Source organism: Triturus cristatus, chromosome 5_2 (assembly GCF_964204655.1).
Source record: "Triturus cristatus chromosome 5_2, aTriCri1.1, whole genome shotgun sequence".
Classification (NCBI taxonomy): Eukaryota; Metazoa; Chordata; class Amphibia; order Caudata; family Salamandridae; genus Triturus; species Triturus cristatus.
In genome coordinates this window covers 112,024,539-112,049,300 of record NC_140588.1, presented here as the reverse complement: position 1 = coordinate 112,049,300, position 24,762 = coordinate 112,024,539, and positions in this window count along the sequence as shown.

Below are 24,762 nucleotides of genomic sequence, written 5' to 3'. Positions count from 1 at the left end.
TGGTAGAATTACTCAACTGTAAATCTGGCTCCCCCAAGGACCCTTTGCCAGCCAAACAATATAAAAAACTGGCACCCCTGCTCAATCCATTCCTTAATCACATCTGGAACAAATCCATGAGAACGGGCATTTTTCCCGCAAAATGGAAGCATGCGTCCCTAGTCCCCATCCTTAAGAAGCCTGATCTTGACCCAGATAACCCTAGTAACTATAGGCCCATCTCTCTCCTGCCTGCCCCAGCTAAGATTCTGGAAAAACTGGTGCACGCCCAGCTTGCCAACTACATCGAATCCCATGGGCTCCTGCATGACTCTCAGCACGGCTTTCGAGTCGGCCCTTGTCGAAATGGCTGACTCTGTGAGATGGACGCTGGATCGAGGGTCGAGGGCGGTGTTAGTGCTGCTGGATCTCTCAGCAGCATTTGACACCGTCTCTCATAAGATCCTGCTGAGAAGGCTGAGAGACCTGGGTTTCGGCGGTACAGTGTTGAGATGGCTCTCTTCCTACCTGGGTGACCGTACTCAGCAGGTATACACTAGGGGTGGGCGGAATTTGCGGAATTAACCTTCGCAAATTATCGCGAGAATGTTTAAAATTATCGCAAACAAGCAGAAATATCGCGAAGATGCGGAAGTTTTTTTCCGGCATGTTCGCGAGATTTTCTGCATGGTTGCGGGTCGCCAACTTACCCATGTGGTTGCTTGCGGGCGCGGCCATCTTGTTTTGAGTTGTTCTCGTGGTGCATGATCGCGAGAAGAAAGACGTGATCGCGCGACGCATGACGTCACTGCGGGCGCGAACTGTCGCGAGACAGCGCAAATGGCTAAAAACAATACAACATCTCATGGAGAACGCGACCGGATCAAGAAAACTTGTCGGCGAACGCAGGGATTCAGGTAAGGCGATCGCGCGCGCGCGAGAATGTATCATTTTACAGCGCGAGCAAGAAACAAATTATCGCCAAGCTGCGGAAACCGGAATTTTTGACATTTTCGCGCTCTCCGCGGAACGCAAAAATGTCAAATTATCGCAATTTCCGCGAACGGAACGAAATTTTTGCCCAGGCCTAGTATACACCCCTCCCTACACCTCCACCGCTAGACCACTAAAATGGGGAGTCCCACAGGGCTCCTCCCTGAGCCCGCTCTTGTTCAATGTTTACTTCTCCCCCTTGGCTAAACTGATTGCGCAAACTGGGATTAAATCCACCTCCTACGCTGATGACATTCAGTTACTCTTCACTTTTGATACCCCCACTGCCTCTGCCTTCGACCCATTGAAAAACTGTCTAAGAGACATCTCTAGCTGGATGGACTCCAATTCCCTCCGACTCAACGCTGGAAAGACAGAGATTCTGTTTTTTAACTCATCACCCCCTCTTGATTCTAATTTATGGTGGCCGGATGATCTCAGCCATGCCCCCACGCCTAAAGACTCGGTGAGAAACCTGGGAGTGCGCTGGGATAATCATCTCAGTTTTAACGCCCAGGTTCAAACAGTAGCAGCATCCTGTTTTGCTAAGATCAAGACAATTAGATGGCTCATCAACTACCTACCGATGGATTGCCGTAAGACTGTGGTACAAGCCCTGATAATATCTCACCTGGACTACGCCAACGCACTATACCTTGGCATCACAGCAGGCCTGTGCCACAAGCTACAGACTGTCCAGAATGCTGCTGCTCGGCTGGTGGAGAGAATTCCTGCCAGACATCACATCTCCCCACACCTCCGTAAACTCCACTGGCTCCCTATTTCCAAGAGATGTATTTTTAAGGCCATGACCCTGGCTTTCCGGGCCTCCAAGGGCAAAGGCTCGGCCCATCTGAGAAGTACTCTGAGACCGTATGTCAACACCAGGACATTACGCTCAAATTCCCTACTTCTGCTGGAAACCCCTAGATTTAAACGTACTCGCGCCGGAGGGAAAACATTCGAGGTCTGTGCCACTCGGTGTTGGAATAACCTCCCGGTTGCATTACGAGCCTGCCAAACCGAATTAGCATTCCGAAAGTCCCTGAAAACACATCTCTTCCCCATATAATGCCCCATTGGTGCCTAGCCTCTAAGTTCCATGATTTATCAGCGCTGGGACGCCCCGTTGGGGCAGCTGCTGCGCTTTACAAAATACACAAATAAATAAATAACCTCACGTCCTTCCGTAAACAGCTGAAAACCTTTTTATTTCATCCAGTCTAAGCCCCCTTCTCTCCCTGTGTGGGCCACTGTACGGACTATGAGTATTCTTAGCGCTTGGACGCCTCCGGGCAGCAATTCGCGCTCTACAAATGTACATTCATTCATTCATTCATTCAAAGGGGATGAGCCTGTGATCAGACCAGGGCAGAGGAATTGGTGCGTTGGTTTTCAGGGCGTTAATGTTACAGAAGATAGGGTCCAGTAGATAACCATGATTGTGTGTAGGTTGGTAATTCTGAAGGTGGAGGTGATGGGTGGCAAGGTCTAAGAGCAACTCTGATGCGGTGTTGTCCTCCCCCTTATCGAAGTGGATATTAAAATCCCCTAGGACAAGTAGGTTTGACAGAGTGCTTGCCATAGCTGTAGAGAATTCCACGAGGGAACTACAAAAATGGCCCAAGGCTCCTGGGGGGCGGTAAATAAGGACTCCTGAGAGTGAATTGCAGGGGGACAATTGAATACTAAACTGGACATTTTCACAGTTCAATAAAGGACTGTCCCGGAATCTGCATGAGAGGTGTTCCTTGTGAATAATGGCTATCCCTCCCCCCTTTCCCTTCACTCGATCTAGGTGTTGTATAAGATATCCCTGCGGCAATGCCAACACCAGGTCAGGATCAGAGTCTGGGGTGAGCCATGTCTCCGTGAGAAATAATATCTCAAATTGCTCTTCTTCTAAAAGCATGAAGAGTTCATGACTATGTTTGGGCAGGGATCTGCAATTTAGCAGGGCCATCTTGATGACGGTCCGGGGCGGATGAATTTCCAACACTGGGGTAAATTTATACAGGCAGTGCGCACAATAAGTAAAAGAACTCACACCATGAAGATTAGACGTACAAAGGGGCTGAGGAGGCCAGTGTAGTTGCATCAAGAAGTCTCTGGAGTATGATATCCTAGGATGGGTGGAGGAGACCAGGATAGCTGGCCCTAGGCCCGTCGTGGCGCGGACGGGCGCAGACGGGCTTGCCTTAGGCGTGCCTTCGGCGCGCCCGCTGCGCTCGTCCACTGCGCTTCCTCCAAAGACACATTTTATACGTGAGGAGAGTTAGGGGGAGGGTGTGGCCTCAGAGGGGGCGTGGCCTCGGTGCACGCCGGCAATGGCGTCTGTATCCTTGACAACTCTCGGGTCAGCTGTGCCAGAAGTAAGTGCTGCTTCCGCAGCGAGGTTACCAGATACAGAGTGAGTTTAAAAGCACAAGAAAACTACAAACAGTCAATCTTTAAAAGCATAACATGACACGCTCCCGGCTTCCGCCTCAGGAGTACTAATTCTAAGAGGGAGCTCGTTTTCGATGCTTTTAACTGGGCGGGGGGGCGTGGCCTCAGAGGGGGCGTGGCCTCGGTGCACGCCGGCAATGGCGTCCACAAGTGGCGTCTGTATCCTTGACAACGCTCGGGTCAGCTGTGCCAGAAGTAAGTGCTGCTTCCGCAGCGAGGTTACCAGATACAGAGTGAGTTTAAAAACACAAGAAAACTACAAACAGTCAATCTTTAAAAGCATAACATGACACGCTCCCGGCTTCCGCCTCAGGAGTACTAAATAGGCCTGCTGCTAACATGCTGATGTATTGTTTTATGGAAAAATGCAATAGTTTGTGCATGGGTGATCAAATGTATACATAACTTCTAGAAAAGCAACATTAGAATAAAAGTCATAGGCGATCAAATGAAATTTATGAAGAAAGGGAACCACAAATAGCATTCAGATAATGTAATGTATCTAGGCCAGCCACCGCTGCAAAATGTTGTAGCTTTTGTGACGAGAGGACCAGAGATCACGAACAAGAAATTAGATTTTTTCTTCAGTGTCATATAGAATAATATTGTATTTCTAATATCACATACATGTGTATTTTTGTTAAGTGTGCATACAGAATAGAAAGTTATTGCCATGGATTTCATTTGAATGTGCATATTTTAACTTTTCGAGTTGATGTTAGTTGTTTACATTGAACAAAAAAAGTTACCACTTGTTTTTATTATGCAGAGTTTTAATTGACTAAGCTAACAGAAATGAATAGTACTATTAACCATTGAATATTAGCTACAACAGGGCGCTTATTATGAGTCAGGCTGAGTGGAATTACCGTAAGGAATTCTGCTCCACCTGTTTCTGAGTGGGCCGTGTTCCGGCATCCATTTTCCCCAGGTGCTCGAACACTAGACACGGTTTTACTGGGTGGTAATTGTACTTGAAAAAACACACGAGGCAGTGGCTGCATATGGCAACCCTTCTAGATCTTGGCTTCCCCCTCCCTTCCCCAGTGCCCACACCAAACTCTCTCCACTGCAGCCTCCTACATTTGCCTCAGCATCCGGCCTGGGCGTAGTGGGGCTATGTGGTGCAGCGTGTAGTGTGGCAAAATCTACGCACACTCATGCGCTCCGTGTAGCCCCACTACGCGCCGCCCGCCTCCCGCCCGCCCTAATTTAAAAATAATGTAAAGAAGGTTAAAAGTACATATAAACCTCCTTACCTTCAGCGCGGCGTCCCGGGGCTCCCTCTTCTTTCTGACGGTAACTTCTTCACGCAAATGCGCATGCGCGGACGCGCCGGCGCATTTGCATGAAGAAGTTACTGCCAGCAAGAAGAGGCAGCCCCGGGACGCCGCGCTGAAGGTAAGGAGGTTTATTTACCTTTACCCTTCTTTAAATTTTTTTTAAATTATGGCGGGCGGGAGGCGGGTGGCGGGCAGCTCTGCTTCGCTATGGTGTGTACGTAGCGCTGCCTGCTACGCCTACTTCGTAAACAGCGAAGCAGGCAGCGCAACGTGCACTCCGTGGGCGAAGCGGAGCACGAAGCCCAGGGTTACTCAGCATACAGTTCCAACCTGTTCAAAGCACATGGTACTATGTGTGCACTAATCCCAAAGGATTTGGGAATTCCGTGTGGTTTTATGACTGATAAATCCAGTCCAGTAACTTCTCATTACCTCTACGTCCCTCGTCCTCGACCCAGTCATAACTAATGAGGTATTCCACTTGACAGGAAACAAAACAGGAAACGCTTTTAGGCTCCACTCACCCTCCCGTCAGGGGCTATAATTACACAGCCAACAGAAAGCACATCCTGTTTAGTTTCCTGTCAGTGGACCTGACAGGGATGCTGGGGTAGGTGCTAAGCACTTACCTGCTTCGTGTTGTCCTGTAGTTTCCTCCTCTGCTGGGCTCTGAGGGCGCTCATGGACCTTTGTGGGAGTTCCTCGAGTCAGGCTGCTGGGCTTCCTGGACTCCTTCAGTATCCTGGTTGCCGGTTCTGCTGGGCTGTGCTGGTTTCCTGGGATCCTGCTGCTGCTGCCCTGGTGAGTCCTTCCCTGCTCTTGGCCCCCGCCGCTGCTATAGTGCCTTTCACTTTCTCTGGCGCATTGCCGACAGGACGCGGTCCTTTCAGGAGCGCCCGGGGTGGGGTCCGGGCGCTCCGTGTGCGGGCTGATTTCCTGACATTTTCGGAGCGCCTGGGATGGGGTCCGTGTGCTGTGCTTCCTGGGGAGCGCTTGTGTTTGCCCCGAGTGCTCCGCGTTACTGTTTCTGCCGCTCTGGCGCGGCCTTTGTTGCGGAGCGCCCGGGATGGGGTCCGGGCGCTCCGTGTACGTTGGTTCCTTGGGAGCGCTGGGGTTTTAGCCCCGAGTGCTCCGCGATACTGTTCAAGCCGCTCTGGATGCGACCTTTGTTGTGGAGCGCCCGGGGTGGGGTCAGGGCGCACCGTGTGGGGCGATCTCTCTGGAGCACTCGGGTTGGGTTCCGAGTGCTCCGTTTTCCTTGCCTGGGTCCCGCTGTCGGTGTGGTTCGCCCGGGTGGGCTCCGGTTGCGCTGTGCTGCCGTGGTGCTCCCTGACTTTCGGGTGCAGTTGGTGTGTTTTTTTCGGCCTTCGGTGGCCGCGCTGTGTGATGTTTTATGTTTGGAGTCCTGTCCACGCCCCTTCCCACCTCGCTTTTGGTTCAGCTCAGCTGTTTTTTGTTTGGGGCGGTTTTCTGCTTCTTTTGTTTAAAAGGGGGGGGTCGCCTTCTGTTCTGTTCCTGCCTTTGATTGGCTTGCTGGGTTCCTGTCTTTGGTGTTTGTTTCACTTGCTGTTTGTTCGTGATAGGGAAGCATCACAAAAAGCAGAAGCATGTGTCTCCTGTTTCCTCTTCCTCTTCCCCTGCGGACAGTGGGGATTCTGACCCTGCGGGGAAGCGGGCCAAGTTGAATGACGGCAGTTGGAGGGCGCCTGATTTTGGAGACTTTGTCTGATCTGAAGTCCTCCAAGAAGTCTACTGGGAGTCGTTCTGGTGGGGGCGTTGCCCTTTATTCGGACATTTCTTCTTCCGATTCTTCTGATGACACTTCCTTGGGGGCGGTGTATCTAAAAGGCAAATATGTTTCTAAGGAGTTGTTGCCTGACCTGCTTTCTCATGTGCGTGAGAACATGGGGTTTCCTGATGATGCTGTGGCCAGTACTTCCTCAGATGCTGTTTTGCTGCAATTTCGGATGCCTGTTGCTACTTCTCTTCCTATCCATCCCTTTGGGATGGATGTCCTCTTGAATGAGTGGAAGGACCCGGATCACATTATGATGCCACGCTTCATGTCGAAACTTTATCCTTTACAGGACATGGAGGAGTCCTTTCCTGAGTCGGTGCATGTGGATTCCATTGTCGCGAGTTTGGTGGGTTGTCCTTCGATGGCGGATGATACCATTCTTCGTGATGGTGTAGATAAGAAGATTGATTCTGCGGTGCGGAAGTCTTATGCTGGTTCTCACCTTGCCATCCGTTCTGGTGTATTTGGGGCTTATGTTGCTCAATCTCTGTTGACTGACTTTAAGACTTTGTTTTCCACGATGAAGGAGGGCGGCTGTTGCCCGGACTTGCTGGAATCCATGGAGCGTCAGGCTGAATTCCTCTCGGACATTGCATTCCATTCTGTGCGCGCTTCTGCCTTGTCCTGTGGTTCCTCTATCGCTGCTCATCGGAATCTGTTGTTGAAGGGTTGGAATATGGATGCCGCCCAGAGGTCCATGGCTTTGCGTTTGCCCTTTACTGGCCCTCGTCTCTTTGGGGACGCTCTTGAGGATAGGCTTCATAAGGTATTCAAAGAGCGTAAACATTCTTTTTCCTTCTGTCGGCAGCCTTCTCGTAAGGATTTTTCCTTTTCTCATGCCAAGACTTTTCGTCAGCCATCCAGGTTTCAACAGTCCTCCTTTAAAGGCCCAAGAGGTGCTGGTAGGGGTTTCCCTCGGAAGTTCCAGAAGAAACCTCCCTGTGATGCTGGACAGGGGCCGAAGGGTTCCTGACTATGCCGCCCCGGTGGTGGGTCTCGCTGGTGTTGCGCCTGAGGTTGGTGGGAGGTTGTGGTTGTTCCTTCCCGCTTGGCGTCTGACGACCTCCGATCAGTGGGTGCTGAATGTCCTGGAACGGGGGTATCGGATCGAGTTTCTGTCCCTTCCTCCTCCCTCGGGCGTGGTGTGGACTCCGACTCCCTTGTGCCGGTCCCGTTGTCAGTATTTGGTGGACGGTGTTCACGCTTTGCTCTTGAAGAAGGCGATTGTGCCCGTTCCCCAGTTGGAGTGGGGTCTGGGGACCTATTTGATTGTCTTTCTTGTTCCGAAGGTCACAGGAGGTTTTCAGATTGTCATAAATCTCCGGAGTCTGAACTTGTTTGTCCGGAAGATCCCTTTCAAGATGGAGACCTTGCAGCGGGTTGCTCCTTTGATTCAGGCTGGCTGGGTGTTTGCTACACTGGATCTCCAGGACGCTTATCTTCATGTGCCTGTGGCTCTGGAGGATCAGATGTTCCTGTGCTTCTGCCTGGAGGGTCGTCATTGGCAGTTCTGTGTCCTTCTGTTTTATTTCCGGTCCGCTCCCCGCGTGTTCACCAAGGTGGTTGCTCCCTTGGTGGCCCATCTTCACCTCCGGGGTGTGTCGGTGTTCCCCTACCTAGACGATTGGCTGCTCCAGGCTCCTTCCCCGGCTCAGCACCTGTCCTTGACCATCAGTACGCTAGAACAGCATAGGTTTCTTGTGAACTTTCCGAAATGCCAGCTCCTTCCTGCAACTCGGAGGACTTTCATAGGGCCCGTCTTCGATTCAGTACTGGGCAAGGTGTCCCTGCCGGATTCCCAGCTTCAGCGACTTCAGTGCCTGTTGCTGAGGTTGTTGTCCCGGGCTGCGGCTCCCCTCCTTCAGTGGCTTGAGGTTCAGGGTCATATGGCTGCTACTGTCTTCACGGTGCCCTGGGCCAGGGTTCATCTTCGGCTGCTACTGTGGCATCTTCTGCGTAGGGTGCCATTTCCAGTTCAGGACTATGCTCTCTCTGTGCCGGTGTCTCTGGAGGTGGTGTCCACGCTCCGGTGGTGGCTGGATTCCTCCGATCTCTCTAGGGGATGTGGATTCGCCTGCCACCTCCATTGGTTTTGACGACGGATGCCAGAGCGTCCGGTTGGGGGGCTACTCTGGGTCAGTGGTCTGTTCAGGCTCGTTGGCTCCGGGTGGAGTCCCGCTGGACATCCAATTGGAGTGAGCTGTCTGCAGTGAACCGTGCTCTTTGTTTCTTCCAGGATCGTCTGCTGGGGTGCAATGTCCTGGTGAGGTCTGACAACTCCATGACTGTGGCTTACATCAACCACCAGGGAAGTACTCACAGTCATTCGTTGAATCTGGTGGCCTGTGCAATCGCGGGTTGGGCGGAGTCTCATCTTCTGGCCATCTCTGCTCTGCATATCCGGGGTGTGGCCAATGTGGTGACGGACGCCCTGAGTCGCAGGTTTCCGTCTTCTCTGACCCTGTGTCTCTCCCCCAAGATTTTCCGGATGATCTGTCGGAGGTTCGGGACTCCCCAGCTGGATTTGTTTGCCTCCAGGGCCGATGCCCAACTCCCACTCTTTTGTTCTCTGACTCTGGAGTTGGGTGCTTGGGGGGTGGAGGCGATGTCTCTTCGGTGGCCCCCTTGGTTGCTGTACGTCTTCCCCCCTTCCCCCTGATTCCTGCCTTCTTGCTGAAGGTCCAGTGGGTGGGGGCCCGGGTGGTGGCTGCCTTACCTCACTGGCCTCGGAGGTCCTGGTTCCCGTTGTTGTTGAGCCCGGCGGTGGGCCCTCCTTGGATTCTTCCCCACTACCCATCTCCCCTGAGGTCTCCTTCTCCCTCCCTCCTGGTCCCTCTCTCCCTGGCGGTCTGGAGGTTGAACGTTGTCTCTTGGAGTCCAGGGTTTGCCTGATCACCTCATCACTGTGATGCAAGGGTCCCGTAGGAGTTCCACTTTGTCCTCCTACTCTAAACATTGGGCTTCTTTCTCCTCCTGGTGTTCGGGGCTTGGTCTCTCTCCTGTCTCTTGTCCTATCGCTTCTATCCTACAATTTATTTTGGATGGGTTTCAGAAGAAGTATGCCTTGTCTACTCTGAAGGGGCAGTCGGCTGCTGTTCGGGCTTTCCGGGATCCGGCTTCACTCCCGTCTTCGGATGGGTTGTTGGTTTCCCGGTTGTTCCGGAGTTTCTCTCTGTCCTCTCCTTCTACTCGTTCTCAGGTTCCTCCCTGGGATCTTTCTTTGGTCCTGGGTGCTCTGCAGTCCTCTCATTTTGAGCCCTTGGAGTCTGTGGACCTTAAATTCCTCTATTTTAAGGTGGCTTTTTTGGTGGCTGTTACTTCTGCTTGGCGGTTGGGTGAGCTCACTGCCTTGCATTGTTCTCCTCCCTTTTTGCATTTCTTGGATGACCTGGTGGTCCTTTCTTTGGATCCTGGTTTTGTTCTGAAGATTCGTTTACATTTTCATTGCTCTCAGGAGTTGATTCTTCCTTCTTTTTGTCCTTCTCCTTCCACGCCTGCTGAGTTGTTACTTCATTCCCTGGATGTGAGTCGTGCATTGTCTGTTTCTGTTGCCCGCACTGCGGGGTTTCGCTCTTCGGACTCTCTCTTTGTGACCTTTGGTCTGGCTGGTCGTGGGAAGGCTGCCTCCCGTCTTACTCTGGGTCGCTGGATCAAGACTGTCATTTCTCTGGCTTATCAGGGCTCAGGTTTGCCTTGCCCTTCTGGGGTTCAGACCCGTTCCACTAGGGGTGTTTCTGCTTCCTGGGCTGCTTTTCATGGGTTTTTCTTGATGAGATGTGTCGGGCAGGGACTTGGGCGTCTGATTCTACTTTTGTACGGCACTATCATCTGAATTGTGCTCTGTCTGACCGGACCAATTTTGGTTGTGGTGTGGTGCGTGCTGTGGGGGTTGTCCCCCCCCTTATTCTGTTTGTTTATTAAAAGTTTTTTTCACTTGCTACATTCCACTTTTTGTGTTCTGTTTCTGTTCTCTGTGTGATTCGCCAAAGGCCTGCTTGTGGGGTTGCTTTGGTATGGCTCATTAGTTTTGACTGGGTCGAGGACGAGGGACGTAGAGGTAATGCTATGATTACTTACCGGTAATCCCCATTACTCTTAGTCCTACTCGTCCTCGACCCAGTCATACTTCCCACCCGCCCTCCCTGTTCAGGCCTTTGTTGCTTGGTATGTCAGGATGTGCTTTCTGTTGGCTGTGTAATTATAGCCCCTGACGGGAGGGTGGGTGGAGCCTAAAAGCGTTTCCTGTTTTGTTTCCTGTCAAGTGGAATACCTCATTAGTTATGACTGGGTCGAAGACGAGTAGGACTAAGAGTAATGGGGATTACCGGTAAGTAATCATAGCAATCTATGAAGTTTCATGTGGAATTTATGACAAATGTACCACAACACCAGTGCCAATCAATTTGTAATACGTCCCTAGATGGGGAGACAAGCCATACATTACCTTTATCACACAATTACATATATATCTACAAGTAAAGACTACCTTGTCTATAGAATTCTCATCAGCATAAAACTAGATCATGGTTGTCAACACACTCCTACCTGGATCCTGCTTGTGAGTTTCACAATCATTTATGGTAAAAGTGAGAATATTTATTGAGTTTAAAAAAAAAGAAAATCTTGTACTTTGAGGTATTATTGGGCTTCACATTAAACCAGGTCAGAATACAAACAGTTAAACAAGCACTAGGAAAAGAAACAACAGGAAATATGTTGTAGCGCTAATATTGTGGAATACCCTTTGGGTTCATAAGGAAACATGATCGATCAAATAAATGCTGAAGTTGTGAGTTTTGAGGTGATTCCTGGAGTATATGAGTGTGTTTGTACTTTTGTATTACATCATCATGAACATGGATTGCTCTCATTTTTGTCACTGTCTTCTAGGCTTGATGTTTTGTGCAGTTACCAATGCCCCACTGTCTCCAAAGTGTAAGTTCACGAGGGACAGTAAAGCTTCAACACACATTCTTATACACCTCAAAAGCTTGTCCAACTTGATGAGTACCCACTCTGGCTCCTGTGCTTCCGGTGCCTCTTACAGATCACCACTGAGTCAGGGGAGCATTCATTTCTGCTATGAACAATTTGTTATTCAGAAATAGGTAGGAACTGCAATGCTCGTTTGAGTCAATAAAGATAATATTTAGTTTGTCTCATATAACCGAACAAACTTAATAAAGATTGTTCCACAGAAATGACCAGCAGGGACATCTGTTACAAGGACAGGGGTTTACCTAGTTAAGTGGTTAAGCAGCTAAAAAAAAAACGACAATGCAGTTATCATTGATTCATGTAAAATAGACAGAATACAAAAAAATCATTTATCTATATAATACATATGCTTCAAATAAATATGAATGCAGTTTTTTAAATCTGTAAATTTTAATAAAGCTTTGAAAATCAGGACTTATGATTTATTAAGCAGTTATAATTTCTAATGTGGATTTGCCCTCTATGGGTAAGAATTTTCCGTCTATGGTTCCGAAATAATTGCTGACATAGCCCAGAGAAAATAATGCGCTGTGTGAAACCTCTGTCTCTCTGGGCATTTACCTGTGTCACTTGAAAGATCCAGTCAGCATGATGCCCCGTGCGTAGCACAGATGCTGCTATGAAATCCTACACTCTTGCTAGGTAACATAATCACATATCCCAATGACGAGCAAGTATGTGTTTCTTAGGTTATGATGAAGATGAAATCATGTTCGGATGCCTAGAATTCACTATAAGCCCTGCAATTGTTTTACATAATAGAAAAAGCAGGCATTGGGCTGTACTCTGTCACAAACACTGTGGGGCACGTTCCCTCTACATGCAATGTGCACTGAGTGGCAATTGTTAGACAGTTCCTTGTGATGCATGTTTATTATAGCTCCATCTGTGCATGTTTACACTTATCCCAAAAGAAAAAACTCATGTTATGTTACATACTTACGGGACACATTTAGAGTGTGTGTCTGTTTTACATCTGGGGCTGTATTACATAAAGTGTCTCGGGGGCGCAATGGGCATGTGTGCCCGCTTTTTACACCCTAGGGCGCGTAGGTATTACAGAAGGGGCCACAGACACTTTTGTGGCCCCTTCTGTTATAGCAATAGCGCTGTCGCGCCCCATGCAAATGAGAGAATCCCTTTGCCTCTGCGCCGTATTACCGATAATGAGGCAAACAAGCCCTTAGGAGCCGCACTGACAGTACACCACCTAAAGGGTACTGTCAGTGCGCCTCCTGAAAGCAGGGCTCTGAAGGGGGTAAAGGGGGTCCCATGGACACATGGACACCCTCAGACGTCCCCTAGCAGGCCGGTGCAATCCCAGACTGCACCCGCCTGCAAGGGGACCTCTATTCGCCCATAAAAGTGCAGGCGGGTTGCCACCTGCTTAAAGAAGCACAGAGCGTCTGTAAAGCTCTGTAAAGCTGCCGCTCCGTATTTCACATGGACACACTGCCCCCAAGGCCGCACAAGTTCATGGCTGCCCTAGGGGCAACGCATTCCTCATACTGCAGAGTACTTTCCTTCAATGTGCCAGGTGCACCTTTTTAAAGGTGCACCCGGTTCAATGAAGGGAAGTGTGCCACACGTGGAATGAGGCCCCTGGTGTTAACAAAACCACCCAGTCTCATGTCTAAATCAATTTCGAATTGTACAAATTGTTGAAAATTCCGCTTTCAAACTTCCCTATGTCCTTCAATATCTGGCATATTAGAAGCAGAAACCACATCAAGAGAATGTCAGATTTTTCAAAAGAAATTTGCTCAACACAAATATAGTGCAAATGCTATATGACATTTATATTAAAAAAAAAATTAAAAATAAGTTCAGGTACAATATTTAAGTGAAAACTTTAAAGAAGTGACGTTTGGCATGTGTTGCTGCTGTTGTAAAAGTACTTCTGCCTATAATATATAGAATTTTAGATAGGTAACCATAAATTATGAGGATGTTTTTCATCGAGGGGTTCTGAGTGACCTCAAATGGAAAAGAGCTACGCTTGAGGTGTTCATGATGTTACTCAGAATCAGGGGAACAGGAGTAATAGGGGAGCCATTGACGACATGGCATCTGTTCTATAGCCAAAAAGTAAAAATGTAAAAACCTCCTGCAAACCACCCACCACTCTCTGTACCTTCTCATCCATTTGCTGCTGAAGATGTGGTCCCTGCATTCCAGCACTGGTCTGACAGGCTGTGAGATAGCCCAGCAAACGCAATAAGATGATGGATGGTCAGTGTGACAGCTCTCCCCCGCGCAGGGCGACCACTAAGTGTTGCCTCCTGAGCCCTGAGCTCACTCTTGCAGTGTGTTTGAGACCCTCCTCCATCTGCAGGCTCCTGCCTTTGCCTCATCCCTGGTGGTCCAGTGGAAGAGCACTCGGATCTTCTTCTATTCTGCCTCTACCTCTCTTGCTTATTTTTTCCATGCCCTCTTCCATCTTTTCCTCTCTGCCCTCTTTTTTCTCTCTTGTCTCTTTTCCTCTGTGCCCTCTTTTTCTCTTCTCTCTTTGTCTTATTCTTTTTTCACCGTTTCTCCTTTCTTTTTGCTGCATTTTTCCCTTACCATTGCTGCCCCTGTGGCCCCTCCCTTCCAGTGTGACCTTCCCGCCTCCCAGCTGACCCACCCTCCCCGAAATGCTGCTTAATGGCAGCCTTTGCCTGGCAAGAAGAGAAAGACCACTGACCTGGTCATTGTGATTGCTCTCCCCTGCGCAGCTCCACCACTGAGTGTTGCCCCAGCTTAAACCCTACTTAATGACAGCCATGCAGCAGAAATCTGAAGCAGGTGCACTTCTTACATGTTGAAGGCATGCCAAAGGCAAGCCCATCTGCATCCATGTGCGACCTGACAGTGACCAGCACCAGGGACCCTGGTCCCCTGACCCGCCTCCGCTACAACTCCAGCACCCTCCACGCTCTTAACCCCGGATGCATAGACAACTGCCAGCTCTCGACGCCGAACAACACCCAAGGCCCTCTCGTCTGTCTACACTGCTGCCGCACCTTCTCCCACCTACATACCCTAGCAGCATCCCCCAGACTACCAGACTCCACATCTCACAAACTACATCCTTCTCAACGTACGTTCCCTACACAAGCACGCTATAGAAATCTGGGACATCCTCAACATCTACTCGCCAGACGTCGCCTTCCTCACAAAAAACCTGGATCACTGCCAACTCTGCACCCCTACATCGCCACTGTGTTTACAGACGGATACGAGATCCAGCGCAAAAACAGCACCTCCTTCATTCACAAAAGCCCCTTTCTGCATGACGACCACCGTCCTGGACACCACAACGACCCTCATGGAGCACCTCTACTGCCAGGTCCAGACCAACCCTAGAACATTTTCTGTGGAACCCTCATCTACAAGCTGCCCGACACCTGAGCTGCCTTTACTGACGCCATCACTGACCTAATTGCACCCCAGGACCTCGCCTCCACAGACTACATCCTACTTAGAACCCTAAACCTCCACCTGGACAACCACGATGACTCAAACACTGTCTCCCTCCCAGAAAACTTCTCCAACATAGGACTGAAGCAACTAGACACCGCCTCCATGCACACAGTGGAACACAAGTCTTTGCCGAAGGAAACATCATCTCCTATAGCCACACTACGGAACTCCTCTGAACAGATGACCTCTGCATTCACTTCTCCTTAAAAAAACAACACAGTACATAGGCACGCCCACCGCCCCCCAACACACACTGGAACAAAGTTACTGAAGACCAGCTCACCTCTGCCCTCATCAGCACCCCACCACCGACTACGCCAGACACAAACACAGCAACACACAACCTCGATCGCTGGATTATGAACTGCGCCGACACACTCGCCTCCCTCAAGAAAGCCACAGGAAGACACATCAAGAAAGCAAGCTGGTTCACCCCTGCACTCCAAGAATCCAGACCCTCCTACAGACGACTTGAAAAGACCTAGAGGAACAACCAAACCCCGGATACACGTGACATCTACAAAGCAGCCATCACACCACATGACCATCTCATCAAGTCCACAAGGAAGAAATCCGTCCAAGACAGAATTCTCACTAACACTCACAACACCAAAGAACTCTTCTCCATCATCAAGGAATTCACCAAACCCTGCAGCGAAACAACAGACATCCCACCCACTCTGCAACAGACTCAGCACCATCTTCCACCACAAGATTAAGATGATCTATGACAAGTTCAACAACCAAGACCTCTGCACCGCTCCAGCTCCCCCAATAGAACCTGCCCAAATGGACCCCACTCACAACAGAAGACACCTTGAAGACCATAAAAAGCATCCACTCCGGAGCATCCTCAGACCCCTGCCCACATCACATCTTGCACAGAGCCGCTCGGCAATGGAACCTGAACTACGTTAGATGATCAACTGCTCCTTTGAGACCGCCACCTTCCTCAATGACTGGAAACATGCCGAAGTCAACCCCCTCCTGAAAAAGCTCCCCTCAGACCCCACGGACCTCAAAAACCTCAGGCCCATCTTACTACTTCTATTTGTAGCCAAAGTCATCCAAAAGGCTATTGCGCCCAGTTAGCACACTTCACCGTGGCTAGCAATGTCCTGGGCATCTCTCAATTCGGATTCCGCAGCAACCATAGCACCAAGACCTCCCTACTTGCCGCCACCAATGACAGCCACTCCCTCCTCGACCAGGGTGAAACGGCAGCCCTCATCCTCCTGGACCTTTCGGCTGCCTTTGACACCATCTCCCATCACACCCTAGCTACCAAACTCCATGATTCTGGCATCCGTGGCAAGGCAATCGACTGCATATGCTCATTCCTCACCGGCAGAACTCAGCGGGCCAACAGTGGTGTGCCCCAGGGCTCCTCCCTCAGCCCCAACCTCTTCAACGTTTCATGTTTCCCCTTTTAACCATCGTCAGGAACCACAGGCTCAACATCGTCTCCTAAGTTCTTGTTTCCAGTCCAGGGAGGATCTAGTTTGGCAGTTTGAGTTGGACTGTTCCCATGAGAAACGAGATCAAGACTGATTTATATATGGGTGAGTCTGAACTGGTATGACGAAGTGAGCAGAAGAATGATGATGGATTTAACACAGATCTAATACTGACGGGCTGAGTGTCTGAAAAGTTTCAGCACTCTGTCTATCATCCTATTGTGTTTTCTTTGTTCACCCTAAGTTGGCAGAGTATGCCCAGACATGGGTCCCTTGCTCACTTTGCCACTGGATTCAAGCTATCCTTGGAAATCAGTCCCTGGATGCTCGTTTCCAGTCCAGGGAGGACCTAGCTCGGCATTTTTAGCCTGGACTGTTCCTATGAAGAACAGGGTCAAGACTGATCTGCATACGACTGGGTCTGAACTGGGGTGGCGAAGTGAGCAGAAGAATGATGATAGATTTGACCCACATCTAATAGTATCTGGAGGTGAATGGCTGAAACGTTTGAGCTCTCCGTCTATCATCCTATTTTGTTTGCTTTGTTGGAGAGCCCAGACAGAGCAGCCTAGAATTCCTTTATGCTATAAGAACAGTGGGTAACAGCTTTTGTTAACACCTGTTGTCACATCATAGCAGTGAGTTACTGAATTTGAATAACAGTTTTCATGACAGTGACACTCTACCACAGCCATATGTAATGATGGGATTACATACTCCATTGCTTAGGGTCTCTGTTTTCCTTTGCTATTCATTCAAATAATTTGATATAATGTATCTGGTATACAGAAAAATTCACATTTAAGCCGACTTACCTACTTTTTGGATGGGAGTGGTTAAACCTAGGCATCTTCAGCTCTTCTTATACACAGTGTAAGGCAAATCGAGCACCAAGAAGCAACACATTGTAAAAATGAATAGAGTGCACCTTTCTCCAATAACACAGACTCACCCCTCTGGCAATATTTACCTTCCAAATAGTCGCCCAGCAGCTCTGGCTAGATTCAACCCAGCAAACGTCTGACGGGCGAGTGATGTGCAGAATCTGAACATGTCTCCAAGTTTACAATATGGATGATATCATTCTTATTTTTTTTTATTTTTTTTTTTTTATATAGGGCATTGACACCCTTTGATTAAGCGCTCAGGCAGGCAACTAGAGCCAAATTTTGGGGGGGGGGGCTGAAAAATATTCACAAAGATAGGCAGGGTGGCTGTTAGAAGGGGTGAAAACACAACAAAAGCCTCATTAATGAGTAAATGGTCTTTTAAAGACCTGTGAAGTACTCGGGTGCGGCTGCATTTAGACGGACGCGAGTGGTCTCGGCCCGGTGAGTCCAATGGGTGTTGCGCGCCTGGCTGCGCTGCATATCAATAGCGCGAATTCGACCGGAAGGTATTGGAGTGCTTTACATGCGCTCCCTATGCACACCATCACTCAGGCACTCCCGCGGCGCTAAGCCTCGGAAATGCACTGCTCGCATATGCAAAGGCACTGAAGCCCCGCCCCCATGGGCAAAATGCCGCCATCGGGTAACCGCCGGTCATGCCATCGATCCCGATGACCGCCGCGACCCCTCGCGAGTCGCGACTCCGATCCTGGAACTTGCCACCCAAACTGACCGCCGCAACGGCCCCCAGCATCAAAGAGCCCAAGCCCTGCCCCCGAAAGCTGTTATGAGACGCGCACGCTGAGGTGTGCGCCCGAGCCCAACCACCACCCGCGATACCCAGCGTGGAAAACTTTACAGAAGGCAAATTTGTATCCAGTGAAGAACACTCTGCCACATGTGGACCCTTAATTTATCTATTCTTACTTTTTTTATATTTATTTTTTCATAAACAACGTGAGGGTCGAACCCCCGTACACACAAGAATAAAGCTTACCGCGGTGAGCTAACCGCTCCTAGAAAGCTACGCCAGGCCTCCCTAGACTAACCGTGCCACACGCCTCGCTGCTTTCAACGTTCTTGCGGCTTCCCCGGGGTCCCAGGAGACAAAGAGGAGGAAACCCCAGGGGCGCCGCCTTATATAACCGACAACCTTCAGTTTCGGTTTTCCCAACATGCCCCCTACGTCATCAGGGAGAAGGACCATCTCCACTGGCACCCCCACGGGCTTCGGTTTCATGGCACAACTAAACGCGCCCCTCCTCTAAGTGAGGGGGGCGCCTGTTCATTCTTGTCTCATTTTTTTTTTGAGTTTAAAGAAAGGTTTATTGGATATAAAAAGGAAATATAACAATTTGAAATACATCATATAATGTAATATAAATCCAAAATTGGTTATAAAACAAGAGAGATGAAAGAAAGAGAGGGAAAGAAAGAAAGGGAGGTGTGGGAAAAAGGAGGGAAATCATAAGATAAACAATGGTATCATAACTAAAACATAGCATGTAAACATTTTGGCGAATGATAAAAATAGTTTGAATAACAAACGTGCATTGTATACTAAAATATTAACAGTAGATAGATTAAAACTTTTCTATTAGTTTCACGGAGGCTTGGATACTTCCTCATTACAAGGAGTATGCAAAGGCATAGCACAAGCAGAAGCATTTAGGAAATTAGTGACTGGTAACCACAACATATCTCGTTTAATGGCCAAAGCAATTGGGTAAACATAAGCTCGGTCTAATCTGTGGTTATAGCAGACGCCATACCACCAGGCTTGAAATGAAATGTTAGAGGCATTTTTCCACGATTTTGTAATTTGTTGAAATGCAACGGCTAAAAGTAAGTCCACAATAGAAGTGGAGGAGCTGAGAGAAGACCATACCTCTGAGACACTACCTAGGAAAATATGAGCATGAGAAAAAGGGATATGGGTGTGAAAAATTTTGTTAATTTGCTGCCAAACTTTGATCCAAAAAGTGTGAACAGGAGGACAAGTAAAGAGCATGTGGTAAAGATCTGCATTAGGGGCAGGACATGACCAGCAAGTAGAGGAAACAGTAGGGTCTATGTGATGCAGTTTGGCCGGGGTGATTAGGAGTCTATTGTAAAGAAAAAATAAAGTTTGTGTGGTATTAGCTGCTCTTGATGACTTCCTTATTTTATTCCAAATCTTTTCCCATGTTAAAACGGGAAAAGATAAACCCAAATCCACTTCCCAACTGCATTCCGTTGTAGACTTAGTACGGGAAAGAGATGTAGATCTTAATTTTTTATAAATAGTGGATGCCGAGGATGGGGTACGTAGAGAAGAAAGTGTGAGAGGAGAAGCTGCTGTATGAATATGGACTGAGGATAAGATATTGAAAGAATTTAGAGCAGTAGAAGTCAGTAGTCGGTACTTCGACAGATAGGAAGGGGGAAGAGAAAAGCGAGAGCGAAGTACAGAGAAGGGAACACAAGCATCATCTTGAAACAGTTGATGAGTCCACTTAAGGTCAAGTGCTAGCCAATCCTTCCAAAAAAGAGTCCTATTTTTGATTTTAATATGTTTATTATACCAAATTGGGGAATTTAGAAAGCGAGTACGATCCTCAAGACCTCCTAACAAAAGAGGTTGAATTTTTTTTCGAGCGTTCTTAAGAATGGGAAGGGACATCTTCAATGGGATGTGAGTTAAGGATAAAAATTCCTCAAAGGAGAATGGATTGAAAAAGGAAGACTCTAACTCTACCCACAAGGGACGAGGATTAAAAGTGTCCAGATCTGTAGAGAGCAGAAACGAAGAGTGTTTGAGAAAAAATGATGTGTGATAAGAAGAAAAGTCAGGGAAATTGACCCCACCCACATGCTTAGGTTGTTTGAGTTTGGAGAGAGACATCCGAGGATGCTTATTTTGCCATAAAAATTTTGATAAGATGCCATACATTTTTTTGAAACAAGATTTAGGAATATTAACAGGAAGATTAGATAAGAAAAATAAGATTATCGGAACTAACATCATTTTAATCGAATCTAATCTGCCCCACCAAGATAAGAATAAAGGATGCCATCTTGATGTAGAGTTACTCAAAGTGAGCTGTAAGTTTTTTAAGTTTAAAGCCACAGTATCTTTAAGGGAAGGAGTGAACCATAGACCCAGATATTTAATTTTAGAAGTGTTCCAATGAAAGGAAGAATCTAAAAAATCAGCATGAAAACAATATTTGTTTAAAGGGAGAATTTCACATTTGTCAATGTTGAGCTTGTATCCCGAAACTAGAGCAAAAGCAGAGACCTCTGATAAAAAGGCTGGAATGGATGATTGAGGATTTGAAATGAATAAAAGAATGTCATCAGCATACGCTGAAAGTTTTAAATTGCTGTCTGCATAAGGGAAGCCTGTAATGTTAGAGTTCAAACGGATTTTTGTTAAAAAGGGTTCTAACGCTAAAATAAATAAAAGTGGAGAAAGAGGACAACCCTGTCGAACCCCTCTATGGAGAGGAAAAGAAGAGGATATAAGGCCATTAGCTAAAATAAACGATCTGGGAAAAGAATATAATAATGAGATATATGAAATAAATTTGGGACCAAAACCAAACCAACGGAGTGTGGAAAAAATAAACTACCAGTTGACTCTGTCGAAAGCTTTTTCAGCATCTAATGCAATGGCCGCTAAAGAACCTGGATGAGAATGGGACTTACTAAGAACATTAAAAAAGAGACGAGTATTATCTGATAAGTAACGACCTTTAATAAAACCAGATTGTTCTCTGCCAATTAACCGTGGTAAGATATTATCTAGGCGAAGAGCTAGAATCTTTGCAAAAATGTTATAGTCCAAATTAATCAAAGAAATGGGTCTATAGTTTTTACACAGAGTAGGGTCTTTGTTGTCCTTAGGAAGAAGACATATTAGAGCCTCTTGAAAAGAGCCTTCAGATTTTCCAGAAGAAATGAAAAATAAAAACAATTGGTGTAATTTAGGAACAAGGAAGGAAGCAAAATGCGCGTAGAATTCCATGGTAAAGCCATCTGGCCCAGGAGCTTTGCCCTTTTTGAGTGAGTGAATAGCTTTAAGAATGTCACTGGGGAATATATCTGAGTCCAAAGAGGAGAAATCAACATCCGGGGGAGACGGGGAGGGAATAGTAGATAAATAATGGGAAATTTCGGCCAAAGAGGGTGGAAACTCAGGAGTATAGAGCGTTTGATAGAAATTAACAAATTCTGAGAGAATGTCTTTATCTATATGAACAGTTGTGTTGTTAGAAGTGACAATAGAGTCGATCTTTGTGCGCTCCTTTTTAACCTTAAGATAATTGGCAAGGAGATTGCCAGATTTATTCTGAGCGTTATAATATTTAGCACTGGACTTTAAAAGAATTAAGTTTGCAAATTCTGTAGAGAGTTTGTTAAAAGAGAGTTTGGCTTTAATAAGATCATTCAGCGTAGATTGATTCTCTGTTAGATAATAGGAATGTTCCAATTTCTTGATTTGTGAATTAAGTGTTTGAATAGACTGCATAGATGTTCGACGTTTACGGGCCACGAATGAAATAATGAAGTCTCTTGAGGCAGCTTTAAAAGTATCCCAAATGAGTTGGGGGGATATATGGGGAGTGTCATTTTCAGCAAAAAATAAAGTTGCAAATTCCAGAAATGATGGTGAAAATTTGGGATCTAATAATAGAGAGTTATTAAATCTCCAACGTTTGGTGCCTTTGTTGGGGGGGAGTAAATCTAAACTTAAAGTAACTGGAGCATGGTCTGAAATTAGAATGGATCCTATATCAGAATAGGAAATATGTTGTGTGAGAGGTTTGGAAATAAAAATGTAATCAATTCGGGATTGGGAAGAGTGTGCTGGGGAAAAGTACGTGTATTCTTTAATTGTAGGATGACAAAGTCTCCAGGAGTCTACCAGAGATCTTTGTTGAATAGTAGAAGTAAACTGATTGTGCATGGAAGAAGGAGAAAATCGAGATTTGGATCGTCTGTCTAAAAAGGGGTCTAAAATCATATTACAGTCGCCGCCCAAAATTAAGTAATCATCAGTATATTGCATTAAAGAAGAAAGAAGGTGAGGCCAAAACGATTTGTCTAAGGTTGTGGGAGCATAAATATTAAAAATGGTTAAGGGGATTTTGTTAATTAATAGTGATACAACAACCCACCTACCCTCAGAGTCATTCTCTTGCTTCACAAGTTGAATATCTAAACGTTTGTGACATAGTATAGTTACACCATTACGTTTCCCTGAACCAGGTGAAGCATAAACATGGCCTACCCACTGACGACGTAATTTAGTTAGTTCACCTTCAGTTACATGAGTTTCTTGTAATAACGCAATATCTCCTTTTAAATTAGCAATATGAGATAAAACCCTTTGGCGTTTAATGGGGGAACCCAAGCCTTTGACGTTCCACGATATAATATTTAAAGTCATCTAAATATAAATACTAACTCTACAATTACCATAAAAACATTCATATGTAATGTTTACTAACTGTACAATGCACGTTAAATTAATAGAAGAAAGAAATATCATGAAAAACGGTTGAGAAAGGATAGACAGAATTAAACAAGTAAAAGAGAAAAAGTTACACCAAAGAGAGAGGTAAAGATATAAAATAGTCACTGAGAAGTCAGGAAATAGAGTATAAAGTGAAAAGGAAGAACAATAGAAGAGGTTGTAGGTTATTACAAGGATGTAAGTAGAAAAAAGAAAGAAGAAAAAGAGGCAAGACTGAGGTAAAAAATACAAGATATGCGAAAAATAACAGAGAGTCCAGCAGAGGAAATAAGATAGGGAAGTGAAGGCAAAAACAAAAGAGAAAGGGGGAAAGACAGGGAAGATAGATATAGAGAAGAACAAGATGAAATAATAAGTAAAGCACATACCACAAAAAGACATGGACAGATGGGGATGGTGGAAGCACATGAGGAAAACAGCACACCAAACGCGGGATACCCCAGGACAGAACGGAAAACGAAGACACCATCCAGGTAATGGAGATAGGATCACGAACGGACGGACGATATATTGCTGCTTCTAAAATAAAGAAAGGGGAAAGGAAGACCAATTACAAAGGGTATATGAAACTTATGATCACATACAATGACAAAAAACCGAAGAACAAATTTAGTATAAATCAACAACAATTCTTAGAATAGTTAAAGCTTTCGTTTAGTTATAAGTTATAGGTTATAAGTCTTAAATGGCCTCAGGTCTTCGAAGTACGAGGAATTTCCATGTTGTCTTCAGTACAGGAGTCAAGAAAGACTTGTAGACGTGCTGGGTCTTCGTAGGACGTAGTTTTGTTGTTAAAGGTGACTTTCATAAGACAAGGGTGAAACAAGCCATATCGAGCATTGAGATTCCGTAACGCAGGCCTCATGTCCCAAAAATTTTTCCGCCGGTCAGCAGTTGCTTTCGCATAATCTTGAGCAAAAAATAAATTATTACCTTGCCAAGACACTCTCCCTTTACTTTTGGCTGCATGAAGGACTTTAAGTAAGTCTGTATATTCTAAAAAATAAAGAATAACACCACGTGGCTTGGAAGTAGAGGAAGCAAACTTAGGATTTTGGCCTAGTCGGTGAGCTCTTTGAAGGTTCAATTTTGGAGATTCAGGAATGTCCAGCAGGGTTGGTAGAAATGATTGAAAGAAAGAAAGCGCATCCGAGCCCTCAATTCCTTCCACAAGGCCATAAATGCGTAGATTGTTGCGCCTATTACGATTCTCTAAATTCTCAATCTGAGTCTTGAGATGAGCGACCTCTAGCTGTAATGGAGGGATTTGAGACGTAACAGACTGAATGGAATCAACGCGTTGGGAAAGCAATGAGGACTGTTGCTCCATTTGAAACGATTTATCTTCAAGATTCTGGAGACGAATGTTGGTCTCTTCCATATGAGGTTTAAGTGCGCGAATTTCTTGAAGAAGAAGTTCCATGGATAATGTCGTTGTAGAGCCTGTTGGAGACGGTGGGTCCTTTTTGACACGCTTTGTAGAAGCGGTAGATGAATTTTTAGTTATTTGTTTAGGGTTACTACGAGGTAAGTTGGCCTGAGTAGTAGTGGTATTGAACTGCGTAGTTTCAGAGTCTTCTGTATTGTCCTGTAGTACACTGAAGGGATTAGGATCACTCATCGTAGTGCTGTCACCCAGAGTAGAACCAGTACGGAGTGCACGGGCTTTTGCCATGGTAAACCACACAATAAAATGTAAAACGTGTGGAGAAATGAGGACACGCAAATGTTTGAGGCACGGACAGAAGTCCAGTTAAGAGCAACAAAAGTCAATGAAATAAGGGAAGAGATGAGGCAAAAAGCATTTAGAAAAATATGTTGCACAGGTTGATTGTAGAAAACGAGTCTTCAGAAAAACAAAAAGAGCGACATTGAACAGGTAGAAAGCAAAAAAGCCATATTCTTGAGCCAAACCTGAGGAGATAGCATT